Raw genomic sequence first — 16,098 nt, forward strand, 5'->3', positions numbered from 1 at the left:
AGCCTGACTTTTGCACAACAGCTTTAACTCCTCGAAATCAGCACTAGAAGATGGAGCAGCACCTCCTTGTTGAGGATATGGTTGCCTTTGAGCAAATTGCTGAGGTTTCTGGAATCCAGGTGGATTAAACTGTTTATTTGTAGCTTGTTGATATGACTGCTGAACATCATTCAGATTATTGCTCCAACTGAAATTGGGATGATTTATGTTATTAGGATGATAAGTAGCGGGCACAGGCTGCTGCGGTTTCTGGAAATTGTTCACATACTGAACAGATTCATTAACAAGAGAATATTGACCCGTATCATGAGAGCCTGCACAAAGCTCACAGACACTAGATAATTGATTTACGCCATAGTTGGTTAAAGAATTGACCTTCATAGTCAGCGCCGTGAGCTGTGGTGCAATAGTGGTAGCTGCATCAACTTCCAGAATACCTGCTACTTTCCCATGCATCATCCTTTGAGTTGGGTTTTGATACTCGTTTGCAGCCATAGTTTCAATGAGATTATAGGCCTCAGTATAGCTTTTGGCCCACAAGGTGCCTCCAGAAGCTGCATCGAGCATGGGTCGAGATTGGACCCCCAAACCATTGTAGAAACTAGTGATCACCATCTAGTCAGGCATCCTATGATGGGGACACTTTCTCAACATCTCCTTGTAACGCTCCCAAGCTTCGCACATAGATTCTCCTGGTTGCTGAATAAACTAAGTAAGAGAACTCCTCATAGCTGCAGTTTTTGACATTGGATAGAAATTCACCAGAAACTTTTGTGCAAGATCTTCCCAAGTAGTGATGGACCCAGCTGGTAAAGAATGTAACCAGTCCTTAGCTTTGTCCCTCAGAGAGAATGGGAAAAGCCTCAGCTTGATAGCCTCATCAGTGACACCATTATATTTGAAAGTACTACAGATCTCGACAAAATTCCTCATATGCATGTTGGGATCTTCAGTCGCAGCCCCTCCGAAAGAAACAAAATTCTGCACCATCTGAATAGTGCCCGACTTGATTTCAAAAGTATTGGCCTGAATAGCCGGATGAATGATGCTATACTGAATGTCATCAATTTTAGGCCGAGAAAAGTCCATAAGAGCTGGATCAGCTTGAGCTAGACGATCACCCATTATTTCAGGTTCTTTCTTTTCACCCTCTTTATCCTAATCTTCAAAAACTATCTTCTCCGGAAAGTCAAGAGTTTTATCTGTCTCCTTAGCTTTATCCAGATTTCTCTTGCGAGTGCGAGAACGTGTTTCCATAAACGCTCGCTAGAGTACCTGAAACACAACCGGAAGCAGTAAGTAACAAGTCTTAATCAATGAATCCTAATGACCACTGCTGGCAAGTACATAAACTAAACAAATTAACACCGAGTCCCCGGCAGCGTCGCCAAAAACTTGTTAGGCACAAAGCATGCGCTAAATAATTCACTCAAGTATACGCGTTCATATAGAATGATTTCTAGTTCGTTCCCATAAAGATTCTGATTAATTATATTTAATTAACACTTATTCACCAATGTATGATTATTCTTCAATGCCAAGACAATAACAATTAAGGTTGATTAACTAATAATTACTACGAGAATTAAACACTTGAATTAACAATATTAAACACACATGAGATCCTAACTTCATTACTACTTCATTCAATAGTTATTGTTATTAACCTTAGCATGTAATGGTGATGATATTAATCGAACAACACGAAACTGATAAACGCCAACTTTCGTTGTACGAATACCATTCTACCAAGCATCCACAATTAAGATAGAAGTTGAATAGGCATCAATTATGTTGAGACCCTATAATCTACAGAATTTGACAACATAACGATTTAAGCACAAGTTATTCATGATGATTACATAGGGCAAGTAAAACGGTTAGAGTTACCCACTAATCATGCATACAATACATGAACCTAAGCTAGCATGGCAAGTTCTAAATCTCAAGATTCACTGTCGCTTCACAAGAGATTAACAGGCTATCTTACATGTTCGTGACGCATATAAGACGAATAAGCACAACCTATACTAGATATCATACAATCACCACATACCAAGGTATTAAACAATTAACTAAAGAATTCCATAATAAATCCGCTAGGATCCCATGATCACGATTAGCCCATAATAGAACTCATCGTCACCATGGGTTCATAAGAAAACATGATAATAACACAACGATATAAGGCTAATTAATAAAAATACTTAATAAATAATAAAGTACGTCACAACAGTATTAAGGTTCAAAGTATAAAGAAAACTAGCATCCACTGTTACAACTAATTAAAAGCATCACAAGATAAACGTATGCTTCCTCTTCTTTGTTGTTGCGTGCTAAAACGGTCTTCTCAATCTTCTTGCCTTTGCTCTTGATGGAGAAAACGTCTTCCCATAAGATTTATATAATAGCCCAAGAGAACCAGCGCCAACAGAAGCCCAATTGTACTAGAATTAATAAAATCCAGATTCTAAATTTCCGCACACAGGCGGTCGCCTGTTGCCTCCACGCGGCCGCCTGTTGCCTCCACGCGGCCGCCTGCTAGCCCGCGGCCGCCTGCTTCTGGCACGCGGCAGCCTGCTACCCTTCTGGAAAATACTTTATTTTGCTTCTCTTTTTGCTGATTTCTTCACTCATCACCTCTAGAATGATTCCAAGCACTTCCTTAAGCTTTATTTGATGAAAACCATCTATCTAAGCAAGTTATACCCTGAAATGCAAAAACATTAGAAAATGCATCAAATACACAAAATACTTGAGTTCAAGATACCAATTCAAGCCGTTATGAGACGCTCTAAGTGGTATAAAATGCCACTTTTCACTTCTGTGTTTGATTCCAAAAACTTAACTATTACCTTTACTCTCAAAGGTACAAACTAATATGTTAACTACGATGCTATTCATTCTTGTTTTAAATTACCTGAAAATAACACAAATGTTCCACACACTGACACTGATGTGGTTAACTTACTTAATTCTATGGGCTATTCTCTTGATACTGCTAGTTTAGGTAATATTAAGAGGAGGGGCCTTGGAAAAGAATGGAGTTTTATGTGTGATGCTTTCATTAAGGTATTTTATGGAAAATTAATAATTTTGATGCCATAACTTCTTTCTTGGTTAACATGTTTTATATGCTCTTATCTGATAAATATTTTAATTTTAGCAATCATGTCATGCTAGAAATAGGGTAAAGTTAAGAGACATTCAGAATAGACCTAGGAATGTGTATTATGCTAGATTTTTAATGATGATAGCTAACCATATTTCTGAGGATCTTGTGATTGAGAACCCAAACAATAAGCTTGTTATTGGGTGCAAGAGAAGAGAGTGCTTGCCGAGTTAAATAGGAAAAATCTCAATAGTGAGGTGCCCCTCAACTATCTTCCAATCATTGAGGCACCTCAGGTAAGTGAGGTAAATATTTCTCCCATATCTCTTCCCAACCTACAGTTTTTTTGACTTCAACTATGGCAATGACATCTGTGACAGTGACCAAACAGATGCCTAACCAAGCCACTAAACCAAAATCTTCAAAACCAAAGTCTAAGAAACCAACCTCTAGCGTCTCTCAAAAGACATCAGTTGTAAAAACTACCACAATCCTTGAGGGTAGTGTACAGGGTAGTAAGCATGGTGAGGGAAGGGGTGAAAATTAAAGAAGTCCCAATGATAAGGTGTATGAGATTAGTCTCACCCAAATCAGCCACACTACAGTCTCCCAAAAGACTGTTGTTGTTCAAAAGGAAATAACCTCATTTCTAGTTGCATCCTCCCAAAAGGGTGCAACTATTAAAACAAGCTCTCCTTTAAGAGCACAGAACAAGAGGGGTAGGGACACTGACCAAACACAAACTTATATAAGAAAGAAGAAGCACTACACCATAAATGGCCTATAGCAACACCAAGAAAATGTTACAACAGGCCCAAAAAAATGTTACCATAGCCAGAAAATGCCCTAAGGTAACATAAAAAGTAAGTTGCTTTTTTTCGAGTTACCTTTGGCCCCTAAGGTAACATTACTTTTGCCCTGGTGTAACGTTCACATTTGTGTTACAATAGCTGTCAAAGGTAACATCAATCTATGTCTATAGTATCACAATATGTATGTTACCTTTGGACTTAGAATTTTCAAAAAAGATGGGGCCCACCAGTGGGGCCCACATACATAATGTGATACTATAGACATACTTTAATGTTACATTTGATACATATTATAACATTAATGTTTTGTATTATACCAATTTGTTTGTAACATTTTAAGTACCTAGTATAACATATTTCTCAAAAAAAAATTGACAGGAATGGTTTGTAAATTCAACATGCCATTAAAATCTGTTTTTCATCCAAGTCAACCAAATAAACAAAAATGAGAATAAAAATGAACAAAAATGAGAACACAGTTTTGGTATTAATTCAAAAACTACATGGGTAAATGGACAGAGGTTAAGCAAAATTTTCGTGTGCGCTCTTGGGTGTCATCTCCAGCTTGTCTTGGTCTTGCAAGGGTTTCTCTTTAGCGAGGAGCTTAGACACCTCAAGATATTTGTTCATCTTCCTCTTGTACATCTCACCAAGTCACTGAATCAAAATTAAACAAGTAATTAGTAAAAGCAATCTACTGAGAATAAAACACAATGACTAAGAGTCACACACTAAACATTAATTATTAAGTACTGCAAAGCATGTTTAGTTAATAGATGTGATAATCTTCTGATCATAAGTTAGATAATGGATACTTCTACTTTAATAACAAGAGTTGAAGAAGATGGTTAAGACAAAGACACCTAGCTTCTAAGGCAGCCTCAATCATGTGTAGCATAAAATAAAAAATTGAACAAGCTTCATGACTGTTCCAGGATATACCTTTTTCAACCATCTTTCCACAATGAATCACTGCAATCAAATCAACATTTTTAACTGTGCTTTAGCGATGTGCCACAATGACAGTTGTTCTATTAATCATTAACCTGTCTAATGCTTCTTGAACAATTCTCTCGAATTTGACATCACGTGCCTAGTTGCTTCATCTAAAAGCAGAGCACACATCATGTTATGAGGCTTCATATAATATTCACGTGTTGCAAGTTGCAACTGGATGGATTACTTTAAATTAAGAAATTTAATATACTAAAGTCTCGAGGGACAAATATGAATATATAAACAAACAAAAAAATTGCATGCACCTGATAACATCCAACATAAAACAGCAGCCCGCCTATAGCCACATCAGGTGTATTATCCAGAAAAGTATATTACAATCCCAGAAGAAATAAAGAGATTACATGCAGCACAGAAAAAATGTTATGAAACAGCCTCGTTACTGTTCGTTAAAGCTGACAATGATATAAAGAAGTTATGACTAGTTGTACTTTTTTAATAAATATATGACCTTACCATTCCGGAAACACCTCCAAGTAATAAAGGCCGTCTCCCAAGTTTATCAAAGATTAAACTTCCGTCTACAAAAGTGTGAAACAATACACAAAAATCAAGTAAAGAAAAGGGTTTTCTTAAAGGAAATAAATGATTTGCTATACAGGTGCTATGGACCTAAAAAAATAAGAAGAGATTTGCATCTGGTATTCTCCAAATAGCAACAGTAGTACCTGATGTATATCAAAATAAGATGAATATCCAAATTATATTATCAAATACATGTATATATATTAGAAGTTTCACTCTCCTGTAGATTTAGAGTACCGCTAAAATATCATAATAAACTGTTAACAGAAACATTAGAACAATCCTCAAGTTTCCGCATTGACTAAACATAGAAGCAAACCAATTGACTATTCAAATAAACAATAAAATTTGATAACATTCAATTATCGATGTAACAGATTTTAATAGTAGTCATAGATCTCATTTGTGGTTCCTGCTAAAAAACCTATATTTTTAGTAACTAGCTTCATTATTTACAAAGATTATGTTACCTAGCAGAAAATTTTCACCATTTTATTTTTAATTCTTATTTCTTTCTCGTAATGTGCATCCCTCTCTTACCTATAGTCTATAGAGATACCAGCAAAGGTGCTAACTAAAAATTCAGAAAAACTTAATATTATCCAAAGTTCTTGTAAGCATACAGCAATTTACAAATATTATGTCATTTCTTAAGACTATAAATTCAAATTCAAGCGTGAAAGCTTTCTCTAATAGAAGTCTGTCTTATAAAAATTAATTGTTACAAGTAAAACACTGAAGTAGGAACATCACCATAAAGGTCAAATTACCATTCATATTGAAATAATACTTCAGCCAACTTAGCTAACAAAATATTAATGACGGTAACAAGTATAGGAACACGATTTAAAAACATATACCGTAAACTTTAATGACATAAAGAAGTGAATAACATATGTTCAAGGGAATGTTAACACTATACCTCACGGGGATCTTCCTGAGATGGATCACGAAGAGCAAAAATCTTCTTCTGCCAGAAGTAAGCATTGTCATCAAAGTTCAGTTTGGTATCCGCATCTACCAACTTGTAATCTGAAGTCTCGGCAAGGGGATTAATCTGTCAATATATTACTGGCTTAGTAACATAATTCAATAAAACAAATCTCATATCAATCATGAGTACTGCGAACAAAATGCATACTTCCAACATATTGTAAAGCAATAAGCAATGATTAAGATATAACTATCATTATTGTAAAGCGCCAAACAAAATTTTGATAACTGAAGATAACTGATAACCGGGAGGAGACTGAATAATCACCAGGAGCACTGCATCTAAAATGCTAAACTTATCAATGGTCACAAAACTAAACTGTGCAGGGACACAGTCCGGTTCGCGAGGGGTTACTACAACCCTGTTCCTGTAGTATGTCTTTGAGAAAACAAACACCGATAAATTCACAACAAACATATATGTATATATACAACAACTTAAAGCAATAAATTGAACTCGATAAATTCACAGTCTTTATATTATTCACACTTAACATATATATGTATATACCACAATTCGCCACACTTTTAATTATTTAGTTATTCCTCATTATTAACGACATTACTAACATATAGTACAGGCTCAAGTACCAAACCCATCTGAAATAACCGAATTTCTAAAATTAGGGCAATGCTACACACCACTTCAAGCATTCTGTTATTCCCCCAATTTATCTACATTACTAACAACAAAACATCACATATCACAAAATAAAATGCAAGTATATCGGAAACAATTGCAATTACACACTAATATCATTATATCGGTGTCCCCCTACTCTTATCGACATTACTAACCACAAAACATCACATAAAACTAGAGAGAGGGATACAAAAGATGAGTATCTTAATGTAGAAGTGCAAGATAAGCCTAAGCTTAGAAATTTAGTTAGAACCAAAATAAACCAAACTAACCCTGAAACAAAGAGATAAAACCAACTAAAACCCCCAATTCAAAAAAAACCCTAATTTGGTCTAAATCTCGAATTCGTTCAAACAGCCCCATATCCATCAATCTGTGAACGATTGGCTTTATATTGAATACAAATCGATTTATAATACTCTCAAACCAGAGAAAAATGTAGAGAATGGCGGAGAGAGCGATGAGAGAGAGAGAGAGAATGAACTGAGAGATAAAGAATAAGACTGTTGATAATAGTTTGGCTTTTTGACTTGGTTCAAAAAATTTAACCTACCTCCTGTGTGCAAAAAATTGCCGCTTTCCCAAATTTTACCCGGCTTGTCAAACTCTCCTCTAATTTTGTATTTTATTTTTTTTCTTTTAAAAATATCATTATCTTTATATATTGTAACCAAATTATTGATTTAATATTTAAAAAAAATGTAATTATTCACTTATTTTATTAAAATTATATTTATAAATTACTACTTAAATGTATTACAAAATTAATTAATTTAAATTCAAATATTTTATTTATATTTAAATATTTTGTAAAAGGATAATATTTTATTCCTTTATACTCTATGGTAACACAAGTTTAAACATGTTGCAGTGTGTAACACTTCCTATCTATAGTAACATGCTGGAAAGGTTATGGTAACATCAAATATGCGATATTGCGGTAGACAAAGATGAGGATAGCTAATGTAACATTAATTTGTAACACTACTGATCAAACTATTGCGATAGGCCATCTATGGTGTAGTGAAGGCTAAATCTATGGGGAGTCACAGGGTGCACACATAGTGCCAACTGCAGTCAAATACTCAGTTATTGCGCCATCTCAAAGTCAGATTGATGTGGCTCCAATAATTATGGAGTCACAGCCAAAATCTCAAGTAAGTGATCATCATCTTATAAAAGATTTGTTGGATCACTTGCCATTTCTTTCTCAAACTATTGAAGGGTCTGTGCAATAAAACTTAAAAGATAATTCCATGATTTCTTCTTCCTTAATAGATATTCATCATCCGTTGAGAAGTGATTGTGTTTCAACGGATGTGCTTAACAACAGTCATCCGTTGATAATTCCAACTACATATTCAACGGATATTTCACATCTGTTGAATGTCACTGCACAACTTGATATATCTAAATCTATTATAAGTGCAGATAATTTAGTAGTTGTCCAATCACTCTTAGGCTTGAGGGAATGGAGTGAATTGAGTGAGAGGCTGGGCTGATCCCAGGCAAAAAGAGAGGAAAAGAGTGAAGACATGCATGCTATTTCTTCTAATATGGAAAAAAAAATGAGAGGAGTCCCACCTTAGATGGTGAAGGTGAGGGTGTGAGGGTGGTGAGCCAAGGGGAACCCTTGATGCAAGAAAAGAGAGATTATGAGAGAAATGCAAGTACTGGAGAAATAAGGATGGAAAACATTGTAAGTGAGTTAATTAATGTCAATGAGGCTGAAAGGAAAAGATTATATCAGCAAGAATACAGAGTTGTTATAGATTCTATTTCCTTGGATGCTGAGACATTTATTCACCCTATTACAACCTATCAAACATTGGTTGTTCAGGGCAATGAGGAGGCTGAAAGGTCACTCAATCTAGTATACACAACAACATCTATGCAAAGGGATATAGATGCTTTGTCCTTTCTACCTCCTACAATTGATGATGTGGACTCAAACTTTGGAGCTCATGGTGATTCTGAGTTTGAAAATGATTTTGATGATGAAGCTGGCACCAACTTAGGGCGAGATGAAGGCCCTAGTTCTTCTACACAAACTCCAGAATGGATTCTCTATAAGGATTGCATCTACCATCATTTCACATCAATAATGTCAAGTTAATCAGTTAGAAGAGTCAACCATATAAGCCACTACAGATGCCAACACCAAAGTTCTGCTAGAAGCCCATCTTGAGTCTTTCCAACTTCACAAAATTTAAAATCTCAAACAGACTCAAGATGTGGATGACATGAAGAATGCAGTTGAGGCAGTTAAGAAAGAGTTGAATGAGAAGATTGAACAGAAGCTTCCATAGTCAACTATGAGAGAAGTGCAGCTCAAGCTCAGGAAAGAAAGTAATTTGGCAAGGAAAGTTGAGGCCCTTACTGAAAGACTCTCAAAAGTTGAATATTTTGTGGCCAAGATACTGGAGGTCAAGAAACACAGACTCAACTTCTTCAATGTTTAATGGCTACTCAAACTTCAAACCATGCTTTACTTGATACTAACAAAAAGGGGGAGAAGGATGTGCACATTCAAGTTAGCAAAGTGATAGTGCCATATATTACTAACTCAAAGCCTCCAGCCTTGGACAACATTGATCAAATAAATCTTGGAGCAGCTGATCTCAAGATAAAAGAATAGAGAAAATAGATTGATGAAAAGTTTGCAAAAGTATTTGGTTTAACTGCTAATCAAGAAAAATCTGTGAGGCATTCCACACAGTTGAAACTAATTAGTTTGGAATCAATGAAGCTAGGAAAAGAGGAGAAGGATGAATCTTCAATGAAGAATGAATTCAAGAACTTTGTGGTGCTAAAGCCTAAACAAGCAAGTGTCACAATATCAACAAAGTACCTTGGTTGATTACTCTCCTCCTAGACCTGATGAAGAAAATCTGATGGGTGCATCAATTTACAATTTCAAAACAACCAAGGATACCATCTTAAGGCAAAGAATAACAAGAATTTACAGATATGAAAAGATGCTATGTATCATGACTGGGCACCCTCAGTTTGGGGAAGCCAAAGATGAGGAAAATTGAAGACTAGGAGCTCAGAAAAGAAGAAAAAAGCAGGCCACTAAAGGAGTAAAAAGAAAATTGGAAATGCCTGCAACTTCAACTGGAACTGAGAAATCCTTATCTGAAGAAAAACAAGTACCAAAGAAGTCTGGAAAAGGGTACTGGAAGGTTAGATCCAAGAGAAAGATTATTGAAGATGAAGAAATGGAAGCTGAGTCAACACAATCTACAACCTCAAGTCAACCAACTGTGCCCACTGTGGAGCCAGTTAAATTCAAGATTCGTCCAGATGTCAATTTCTATGGTAAACCAATTATACCTGAGGATGAACCAATATATTAGGGTAGCTTACCTTTGCTTGATCTAAACCTTCCAATACTAGTTAAAAAGAAGACTCCAAGAAGGAAACACAAAGGAATCAAGACTAACCCACCTCAATTCAAAGCCATCTCCAAGCCAAAGCCCATAGTCAATAAGGAGGATCAACTCTTCATATATCACATCAAAGAATTCTCAGACATCAATCTCTATCTGGATGAGCTAGAAGAGATAAGAGGGATTGATGCTTCATACAAGCTATGTTGTGCAAGACATTCCTATATAATAATAAGACTAAGTAACATTGACAGCCCTAAGATTTAGTTGTTTGATAATCAACTTTGTGTTTTGTATTGTATTACCTGAGTCTGTAAAATGGTTAGAAGATTAGACTGGAGTATTTTTCTATAAAAAGATTCAAGCTAAGGAATAAACTCTGGAAGAAGATCAAGCCATGAACATGCCTCGGAGAAAAGTGAAGAAGCTTGGAAATAATAAAACTATTTTATGAAAAATGTTCTAAGTCAAGATATCGACAAGTCGCAGATCAAGCAATATATAGAAGTCATTTGAGAAATCTAGAATAACTTATCGAGAAGTCCAAAATGGCTTATAGAGAAGTCTCAGAGATATCGACAAGTCAAATGAAGATGTGAAGATTGGAGATATCGACAAGTCATTTCTGCATGTAGAGAACTCAGAGATATCGACAATTCAAATGAAGATGTGAAGATTGGAGGTATCAGCAAGTCAATTTCTCATTAGAGATATCATAGATATTGCAAGTCAAAATGTATATAGAGATCTCTGAGATATCGACAAGTCAATTATGCATGTAGAGATCTCAGACATATCGACAAGTCATTTAACATGCAAAGATCAAGAGACCTCGACACGACAAATATACTTATAGAGAACTCATAGAAATCGATAAGTCATTATACTTATCGAGATATTACTTCTCTATAGAACAAACTGGAGATCATGACACGCCTCTCAAATACAGAATGCAAACAAATTCAAGATTCAAGATTATCAGTCAACAAACGATCTATCAACTAATTTGAAAAGTCTACAAAGTAGCTGGAGAGAATACAAGATCAAGGGCCAAGATTAACTAGACAAAGGATGGTCACAGACCTGCAAGATTCTGCACATATTTGCTAAGCTAGGATTGGGTTTAGAAAAAGTTTTCTTTAGAAAAGAGTTTAGTACATTTTAGTGAAAGTTTTCTAAACCCGTGCTGCTAGTGTATAAAGCATGCGTTGGTCCTTAGTTTAGTATAACAAACAGATTCACATTTTCTTGTATTTTCTCAAGGAAGAAGCCGAGTTCTTATATTTTTAAGAACACAAAATTTGTAGGAAGACAAACTTAATTAATACAAATTAAGTGAGTTTTGAAATATTGTGCTTGTGATTTTATATATGTTGAACATAATATCTTTACAAATTATAGACTGCTTTGTTCACACAATATCCAAACTTTAAAAGGGCTTAAAATTAAGAAATCACATTCACCCCCATTTGCGTTGTACTCACTATGTAACAAGTGGTATCAGAGCTAATATGAAAGTAAACAGATCAAGATCTTGGAAGTATAAGTGCACAAAAGATAAGCAGTGTCAAGATATCATCCTTTAATAAAATCAACTATACACTTTGGAAAAAGAAGATGATGCTGTTCATAACGATGGCCAACCCATTATATATTTAGATTCTCAAGAATGACCCTTTTACTCCCATGAAAAGGGTTGATGAATCTACTGATGGAGATATGGTCATTCCAACTCATTATGCCTCTAAAGACCCCTCAAAATACACTGAAATTGAAAAGGAAAAAGTCTCCTTGGATAGTGGCTTGTAACTAATTCCGATAGAGTCACTGGACAATGTTATGTACAACAATATTGTCAACTGTGACACAACCAAATAGATTAGGGAGAAGATTGAGATTCTGTGTAAGGGTACAGAGGAAGTTAGATCAAATAAAAGGAGAATGCTGGTGTCTCAGTATGAGGGTTTCATGGAAAAGCCTAAAGAAGGAATTACTGAAGTTTTTGAAAGGTTTAACAAATTGATAAATGACTTGCAGCTTCATGATAAGTATTATGAAGCTGAGGAGATTAAGATAAAGTTCTTGCTAGCTCTTCCTGACCACCTTGAACATAAAATATCAGATATTAGAGAAGGAAGAGACTTGAGAAGAATAATATTGGAAGTTTTATATAGGATCTTGAAAACTTATGAGCTTGAAATATTACAAAGAAAGTCATTAAAGGAAAACCAAGGACATGTGGTTGATGGTTCCAGTGCCTTAGTTGTAATTAGTTGTAAATGACAGTGAAGCAAGTGAAGATGAACAAGATGCTCAAGTTTCATTTATTCAAGCTGTTGAGCAAAAGAACAAAGGACCTCAAAAGCAAGTTGTTTTGGAGCTAGAGGAAGAAGAGTTCTACGCCCTTGTTGAGCTAGATGAAATGAATCAATCTATAGCTTACTTGGCTAGGAAATTCTCTAACATGAGAGTTAAAAAGCCTAGGTTTTTCAAGAACAAGGGACAGTCTTCAAATAGCAACAATTGGAAACCAAAGATTCAGTACAACTCAGCTAGCAAAGGTGGCTATAAGACTGGATCTGTTGACAGATCAAAGATAAGGTGCTTCAATTGTGATGAATTGGGTCACTTTGATACTGAGTGCAGGAATCTTAAGAAGGTAAAGAAGGATAAATATTATTTAGAATTGGAGGCAAAATATGATGCTCTCTTGAAGAAATAGCTAGGAAAGGCTTACATTGCTGAAGGCAAAAGTTGGGATGACACTGATGATGAAGATGAGAATGAAGAGTTTAGAAATTATGCACTTCTGGATCTTGAGCAAGGAGAATCATCCTCATCAAAATCTGAGGTACCAACTCTAATTACCATTGATTTAAATACAAGCCAATATAAAGGAACTATTGAAAAGATGAGTGTAGAGATGTTTCATATCCGCAAAAGCATGGTGGCAGCTACCGAGGAAGTGAGTAGACTGTCAAAGTTGAATGGGAACCTTGAAATTGAGAAGCAAGATTTAGAACTGCAACTTGTTGAGCTTGAAACTGTCAAACAAGAAATTGAATATTTGAAGAACAAGCTGAAGTGTGAAAGTGAAATAGAAGCTATGTTGAGGGAAAAGTTGGAGAAGAATGAGGTGAAACTGAAGTCTTTCAGGAATGCATCTCAATTGGTTGGACAATATCATGAGAAGAACAAACCATGTGCTAACATAGCTATTGGTTTGGACTATGATGCTTTGAACAAAAACAAGAAAAGTGAAGGTGACAAAGGTAAAATAATTGGAAATCAAGAAATCCCAGTTATGCTGAGAAAAATTGATGCACCTTTGTTCAAAGCATGTGAAGTCAATTTCAGTGAAGTTGAGTTGGTTATCAAGCAAGAGCTTGCAGATGAGGACAATGAGAAGAAATGCACAGAAACAACTCCAATTCCTAAAACTGAAAAGAAGCCCACGGTAGATCAAGTTTCTAAGAAGCTAAGCAAGGAAATTAAGCCTAAGAATGCAGGAAGGAAAAAGAAGAACATGAATGGAAAAATTGGAGTGAATAAAAGTAATAACTTTGCATTTGTTGCAGATGCTCCTACGAAAAAATGTCAAAAGTGTGGCTCTATAAATCACCTAATTCATCTTTGCAAATAGGCTGTTAGTGAGCCAAAAATGGGAGCTTGCAGATACAATGAAGCAAAGGCTGAAGATCCCTGTTCCTTCTGTGATAAATTTGATTGCATTCCTTGCAATATGAAAGTAATGATAAGCTATCATGGACTGAGAGTAAATCTTAAATTTGCAAGAATTGAGTCTACAACTGTGAAGGAAACTGTAAATCAAAATTTGAACACTGTTCTTTCAGAGTCATTAAATTCTACTTCTGCAAATTCTGTTAATAAGAAGAAAGTACCCAACACTGCTTTGGGTAGCTAAACATACTTAATTCTCATTGTGTGCAGGGCAAGGTGAAGAAAGTCATATGGATCATAGATAGTGGATGCTCTAGACATATGAAAGGTGATAAAGCCCTGCTATCATAATTTGAGGAGATGGATGGCCCATTGGTGCCTTTTGGAGATAACAACAAAGGATTCACAATGGGATATGGCAAGTTAGTTCCCGGAAATATTGTCATTGAAGATGTAGCACTAGTAGCTGGTCTTAAGGTGAATCTTCTAAGTGTTAGTCAATTCACAGATAGAGGATTTTATCTGGAAGAAGATCAAGAAGATCATGCCTCAGAAGAATTTTAAAGAAGCTTGGAGTTGAATAAATGTGTTTAGATAAAAATACTCTAAGTCAAGATCTCTACAAGTCACAGATTTAGTATTATAGAGAAGTCATTCGAGAACTCCAAATGACTTATCGAGAAGTCAGGAAAGCTACTAGAGAACTCAGAGAGATATCGACAAGTCAAGAAGACATGAAGATTGGAGATATCGACAAGTCATTTCTTCACTAGAGAACTCAGAGTTATTGACAAGTCTACATTCATTAGAGAACTCTGAGTTATCGATAAGTCAAAGTCCACTAGAGAATTCAGAGATATCGATAAGTCAAAATTCACTAGAGAACTCTAAATTGTCGACAAGACAAAGTAAAGACATGATACTGAGAGATCTCGACAAGCTAAAGTTTTATTCGAGAACTCAGAGACCTCTATAAGTCAAATTCACTAGATCATTAGAGATCTCGATAAGTCATTATACTTATCGAGATGTCAAGATCTCTATATGCCTTGGAGATCTCGAGTAAAATTGTCAAAGTACAAAATCATAGACCAGTTCAATATTCAAGATTAACAATCAACAAACAATCCAAACAACTGGATTGACAAGTCTACAAAAAGCAGCTTGAAGAATATGCAAGATCAATGGTGAAGATTAACTGACAGAGGAAGATTAAAATTATCACAGGATGCTAAAGATATCCTAAGCTAGAAATGGAAGATCTACTTTTCTATAAATAGAAATGACAAGTGATAGTTTAGAAAAGCTAATAGCATGTCTTATTGTATATAGTGTAAATCAGCAGTTAACTGTATTATAAAGCTAACACTGGTCCTTCAGTCAGGGGTAACAATTTAGATCAAATTTCTTGTAACACTCTCAAGGAGAAGCTAAGCACTTTATCAACAAAGAGCCTAGAAATTTTGTAGCAAAACATTCTTAATTTTAATACAAAATTAAGTGAGTTTTGAAGATTTGTGTTCTTTATATTCTGCAACCTTAATTTTTGCATGAACACATTTTACTACAAGATTTAATTTACTTTGTTCAACCATAAACATTTAAGAAAAGCCCAAAAATAGTAAAACATATTCACCCCTATAACACCCCCAGATCCGGGGTCAGGGATCCGGGTCGTCACGGTCTTTCTTTCCACAATATCACTTCACTTAATTAACAATAAATAACCTCATACTGTGACCCCACACTAACACACACCACAACCCGTTATAGTCTCAGAGATGAAATTGAAATAAGTACAAGTCTTTGAATCCATAATTTAAAAGTTATTACAACCCAAAGTGATTACTTGATAAGTTTACAATTAATTGCCATTATCTGCCACAAGTTATAATTATACATAATTGATTCCCAAAAGTAGAA

At 35.3% G+C, this 16,098-nt stretch overlaps 1 long non-coding RNA gene and 1 other non-coding gene across 2 annotated transcripts; one reads left to right on the forward strand and one right to left on the reverse strand.

Annotated features, from left to right (window-relative positions):
* The first annotated feature begins 625 nt into the window (after window positions 1-625).
* On the forward strand, window positions 626-733 carry LOC141675382 (small nucleolar RNA R71). Its single transcript, XR_012556038.1, has one exon. It is a non-coding gene; the product is annotated as a small nucleolar RNA R71 (small nucleolar RNA).
* Window positions 734-5,013: 4,280 nt separating this feature from the next.
* On the reverse strand, window positions 5,014-6,524 carry LOC141671234 (uncharacterized). The gene is made up of 3 exons (XR_012555014.1): window positions 6,389-6,524; window positions 5,187-5,462; window positions 5,014-5,030 (listed from the first exon to the last, which is right to left on the reverse strand). It is a non-coding gene; the product is annotated as an uncharacterized LOC141671234 (long non-coding RNA).
* Window positions 6,525-16,098: the final 9,574 nt, after the last annotated feature.

Source organism: Apium graveolens, chromosome 7 (genome assembly GCF_009905375.1).
Source record: "Apium graveolens cultivar Ventura chromosome 7, ASM990537v1, whole genome shotgun sequence".
In the NCBI taxonomy this organism is placed as follows: domain Eukaryota; kingdom Viridiplantae; phylum Streptophyta; class Magnoliopsida; order Apiales; family Apiaceae; genus Apium; species Apium graveolens.